Below are 6,025 nucleotides of genomic sequence, written 5' to 3'. Positions count from 1 at the left end.
GTGTGTGGATTCACGCGGCTGCACAAAGAGGGGCTCCTGCTTGGACTGGCTTGCGTGGCAGTGGCTCCCTGCACGTTCCTCTTCCCATTCCCACGCACACAAATGAAGCATTGAAACAAACACAGTCGCCACTGCTGCTCTATTCGGGGAAGTGCTGAGAATGTGCTTGGACGCGATGTCTTTACCCTTGTCACGCCTTGGTCACTTCACGATGCTGTTATCACTGCCTTGCAGAACCCAAGAGTGCCCAGTGTAAACGCGGATTCCTTCATTTTACAGGCCGGTGGGCTCTTCTTCTGTCCATCGTCATTCTAATCAATTCTTCTTGTTCAGAGTTTAGGTTGTCTCCTCCTCTAATGAGTTTCGTTGGTAACAGATGTCTGCAAAGATGTAAAACTGCATACAGTTTCCTGAGAGAGGGGTTCCAGAAGAACTTGTATTGCATCTGCAGACCAAGTACTTCTTGGGGCACCCTTGTAATCATGTGTAATCAATGGGGACTTATTCAGAGGCCCCATCCTTTCTTCACTGTATAACCCAGCGCCCCCAACCCCACTCTCTTTCCCCTCACTACTAGCAGCCGGGCTAAAGGAGATACACTTCCCCGGTGTGCCTTTGAAGTCCGGATGCTGGGTAAACCTTGTTTTTCTGTGAACTTCAAAGATAAATGATGCTTTCTCCTTAGACTTGGCTGCCCTAGTGGCCTAAGGCAGCTGTTATTTTTCTGGGCCTTTTGCTTTCTCATGGGGAGATGGCTCTGGAATATTAAAATAGCAGGCGTACTGACTTTCATATGCATAAGCTGCAATTTCGGTTCCTTACTGATGAATATGGGGGTGCGGTTGAGGAGCTGGTCTTGTCCTGTCTCCTCAGGAGCTGCTGAGACAGACTCTCTCTGCTGCTCCAACCATGTATATGCTCAGCAGTGCGGGGGCTGAGCCCATTTCTGAGTATCTTAGGGAAATCCTTTTGCTGTAAATGGAACTGTTTTATTGCACACACTGGGGATCACACCATCGTTCCCCTCTCCTCTGCATCTCCAAGCCCCGTGTGCTCCCATCCTAACTTGCTCAGATCCAGAGTTCCTCACTCTGACATAAACCACAGTAAAATTCCCCCATCACCCCAGGCGTATCTGTGAAGAGATGTCTGAACTGCGTGACTCATGCAAGGCTAAAAGCTTCTTGTGACTCAACTTCAAATTGTGATCCTGAGGATAATTGCATTTGCTTGATGTCTCAGATACATTGAGATGGTGCAGAAATAATTCCTAGACGTTAACTGATACCCTAGGTCAGGTTCTGGGCGGGAGAGGACTCCTTCTTTTTCCACAGATGCCATACGATCCTCAGTGCTTATGCTTGAAGCAGCCTTACATCAAGGAAAGCAATGTATTATACAGCTTAGTCACGTTCTTGCTGAATAATTTATTAAATGTGTATAAGAACCACATAGTCATATAAATGGAAACAAGAGATCAGAGTGGCTGCTTCTGGAAACTTACCTAAAATCTGTCAACTTCCAACTGCACTGATGCAAATATCTTCCTGACTTTAAGTTTGTAAGTTATTTTCTCTGTAAGCTAGTCATGTTCTTCTGGGTCATCAAAAAGCATTGCATGTTAAGTTATTTGTCAAGCAGATGTTAATGACTTGTTTATCTAAGGATGTATTGATTTTAAAAATTTCCACATAGTTAGAGTAGGTAGCCTAAAATGCTGATGGTGACTTGTTATCTTGGAAAGAAAAAAATTGCAAAAGGGACTTAATTTATGCTATATTTTAATATTTCCTTTTTAAAAATGGAAAATTGAGCCTTCGGAACCACGTAAAAACTTCAGCATCCCTGGTGTGGGCTGGGTGTACGTCAGGCAGACATGTGCAGGGGAGCCTGCCGGGCATTGTCTGCATAGCTCTGGGGCCTCTGTTTATTTTCCCATGAGAGCACCATATGGCTCTGATGGGGGTTTCTTTTTCTCTATGGGTGTGAGTGGCCGGTGCGCGCACTCCGCTCTCTGAACCTGATATTCGGCCGTGGGCAGGTCTGCTCGTGTGGTTAGGTCTCCAGGAACGGCAGCAAGCCTGGGCACAGCCCCTCTGCTGGGTCCTGCTCTCACGGTCAGGGCCCTCCCACAGCTGCTCCCAGGCCTTGGAGACCCGGGTTCTGCCCTGGGGCATCAGGGGTGGTGGGGACGCCTCAGTGATGGGGAGTCGGTGGGGAAGGTGGTAGGTGACCTCTCTACTTCTGTGTACGTGGTGAAATACCCTTGGTCAAACTTTCTCTCTGGGTCTGTGAATGTTGGCTAAGTTTGCCGTATTCACACAATTGCATGAGGAGCCAATTTTGTAGCTAAAGGTTTTGGTGTCACTTTGGGGTAGAAAGTTTCATCCTTTTTGGTCTCTTTTAAATGGAAGTGTAGTTGATTTACAATATTGTGTTAGTTTCTGGTGTATAGCAAAGACACTCAGTTATACACACACACACATATATATACATATTCTTTTTCAGATTCTTTCCCACTATGGTTTATTATAAGACACTGAATAGAATTCCCTGTGCTGTGCAGCAGGCCCTTGTTGGCCACCTGTTTTATATATTGTCTGTGCATCTCTTAATCCCAAACTCCCAATCCCTTCTGCCCCTTCCCCTTTGGTAACTGTAGTTTTTGTTTAATTGGAGGACAATTGCTCTACGATGTTGTGTTGGCTTCTGCCACACAGTAAGTTTGTTTTGTATGTCTGTGAGTCTGTTTCTGTTTTGTAAGTTCATTTGAATCATTTCTTTTTAGATTTTGCATATAAGGGCTGTCATGTGATATTTCTCCTTCTCTGACTTCACTCAGTATGACAATCTCCAGATCTATGCATATGACTGCAAATGGAATTTTTTCATCCTTTTTTTTTTTAATTTTTATGACTGAGCAGTATTCCACTGTATGTATGTACCACATCTTCTTTATCCATTCATCTGTTGAAGGACATTTAGATTTCTTTCATGTCTTGGCTGTTCTGAATAATGCTGCTGTGAACATTGGGGTGCATGGATCTTTTTGAATTAAGAGTTTCCTCTGGATTTACACCTAGAGTGGGATTGTGGGCTTGTATGCAAGTCCCATTCTTTTTGCTGGGGAATAGTTTTCTGAGAAGCTCAAGAAATTGGGGGCTGTGCCCCCATTTCTCAGCATTTTAGAGAAGCCACTGGCCACTGGCTGCTGGAATTGATGGGAACTGGCTTCTGCCACTTAGACTGTTAGACTCATAGGTAGTGGTGACCAGCAAGACAACGGAGGGCTTGGGAGGAACTGTGCAGTCTGCTGTTGGTTTTCTTTGTGATACCACGTTCTTATTTCAGAAGATCAGTTCAGTTTAGTCACTCAGTCGTGTCTGACTCTTTGCGACCCCATGACTCGCAGCACGCCAGGCCTCTCTGTCCATCACAAACTCCTGGAGTTTACTCAAACTCATGTCCATCGAGTCGGTGATGCCATCCAGCCATCATCCTCTGTCGTCCCCTTCTCCTCCTGCCCCCAATCCCTCCCAGCATCAGGGTCTTTTCCAATGAGTCAACTCTTCGCATGAGGTGGTCAAAGTATTGGAGTTTCAGCTTCAGCATCAGTCCTTCCAATGAACACCAAGGACTGATTTCTTCAGGATGGACTGGCTTGATCTCCTTGCAGTCCAAGGGACTCTCAAGAGTCTTCTCCAACACCACAGTTCAAAAGCATCAATTTTTCGGCGCTCAGCTTTTTGCCTCTCACATCCATACATGACAACTGGGAAAACCATAGCCTTGATCAGATGGACCTTTGTTGGTAAAGTAATGTCTCTGCTTTTTAATATGCTATCTAGGTTGGTCATAACTTTCCTTCCAAGGAGTAAACATCTTTGAATTTCATGGCTGCAGTCACCATCTGCAGTTTTTTTGGAGCCCAAAAAAAATAAAGTCTGACGCTGTTTCCACTGTCTCCCCATCTATTTCCCATGAGGTGATGGGACCAGATGTCATGATCTTAGTTTTCTGAATGTTAAGCTTTAAGTCAACTTTTTCACTCTCCTCTTTCACTTTCATCAAGAGGTTCTTTAGTTCTTCTTTGCTTTCTGCCATAAGTGTGGTGTCATCTGCATATCTGAGGTTATTGATATTTCTCCCGGCAATCTTGATTCCAGCTTGTGCTTCCTCCAGCCCAGCGTTTCTCATGATGTACTCTGCATATAAGTTAAATAGCAGGGTGACAATATACAGCCTTGACTTTCTCCTTTTCCTATTTGGAACCAGTCTGTTGGTCCATGTCCAGTTCTAACTGTCGCTTCCTGACCTGCATACAGGTTTCTCAAGAGGCAGGTCAGGTGCTCTGGTATGCCCATCTCTTTCAGAATTTTCCACAGTTTATTGTGATCCACACAGTCGAAGGCTTTGGTGTAGTCAATAAAGCAGAAATAGATGTTTTTCTGGAACTCTCTTGCTTTTTTGATGATCCAGCAGATATTGGCAATTTGATCTCTGGTTCCTCTGCCTTTTCTAAAACCAGCTTGAACATCTGGAAGTTCTCGGTTCACGTATTGCTGAAGCCTGGCTTGGAGAATTTTGAGCATTGCTTTACTAGCTTGTGAGATGAGTGCAATTGTGCGGTAGTTTGAGCATTCTTTGGGATTGCCTTTCTTAGGGATTGGAATGAAAACTGACCTTTCCCAGTCCTGTGGCCACTGCTGAGTTTTCCAAATTTGCTGGCATATTGAGTGCAGCACTTTCACAGCATCATCTTTCAGGATTTGAAATAGCTCAACTGGAATTCCATCACATCCACTAGCTTTGTTCATAGTGATGCTTTCTGGGGTGTTGCCTACTGAAAGGAGAACTCGTTATGTGTTCGGAAGACCACTGTGGATCCATCAGGCTTGTTTTCTCCCTTCAACTGGCTTGTTTGGGGTTATCATGCTGACCGGCCTTGTGGCGGGTTGCAATGCGGGAGTCCTGGCTGGCGCTGGTGGAGAGTGAGCTCAGCCCTCTGAGCGTGTCCGTCACACCTTCAGCAGCAGAGCCAGTGGAGCGCCTACCTCCAGGCCCGCGGAGGCAGTGACGGCAAGCCTGGAGGGGACAGTTTGAGGCTGAGTGGTGAGGGGCACCTGCGGGGCTGACCGGCAGAGGAAGCCCGGGGCTCATCACGCCTGGGCGTAAGCGGCAAACTCAGGAAAGCGTGCCGCGTCCAGTGTTGGCCGCGGAGCTCGCTCCTCCAGCCCTGGGGAGTCCCACCCTCCCGGCAGGGCGCGGGAGTCGGGGGCATCTGGGGAGCAGCCCCCGGCCCCCTCCCAGTGTGGACGGAGGGGCTCTGCTTTCTTCTGCCTTCCGCTCTCCACACAAAGCTTCAGTGGAAACCGGAGAACGCTCACGCAGGGACCATCCCCCGCCCCGTGTCTAGGTCGGCTGTCTGACGACGCTGTTATTCCCTCTTCTGCAGCTCAGACGTGTCCTTTCTCATTCTCCCTGCTGTTTCCTTAAAGCCACCCATCATTTCTGTGCTCGGGAAGGTCTGAATTTGGTCATCTCTGAGGGGTTCACGTGTGACCTGGGCCCTACCCCCACCTTCACTTTTATTGTTGTTGTTGTTGGTCTGATGACTCCTTCCTGGTTCCCTTGCCAACACTCCTCCCTTTAACAGCAAACTGTCGGAAATGCTCGCAGGGAGAGCACATCACTTTTCCAGGGAGCACGAGTGAGCGATTTCTGCTTGGAACCAAAGGCTGCCAGCCGGTCTGCAGGCATGGTCTGCCTGGGGGCCCTCTTTGGGGGCTGCCCCTAAATAAGTTCGTCTCCTGGGAGTGGCCCTGGTCATGTCTGAGAGGCTCTGACTCAGTGGATGGTGGGAGGACTCCTGCTGTCTGCCCGAGGCTGCAGCGGGTCCCCTGGGCTCATTCCATCAGGCTCCTGCTCCCCTGACCCGCTGCAGCAGCCAAGTGCATCCACCTGTCTAAGGATATCCCACCATCCTCGGACTAGAACTTCCCAATCTGTTGTGAGTGAAGATGGA

This window comes from Muntiacus reevesi, chromosome 4 (assembly GCF_963930625.1).
Source record: "Muntiacus reevesi chromosome 4, mMunRee1.1, whole genome shotgun sequence".
Lineage (NCBI taxonomy): Eukaryota > Metazoa > Chordata > Mammalia > Artiodactyla > Cervidae > Muntiacus > Muntiacus reevesi.
This window is presented reverse-complemented; position numbering follows the sequence as displayed.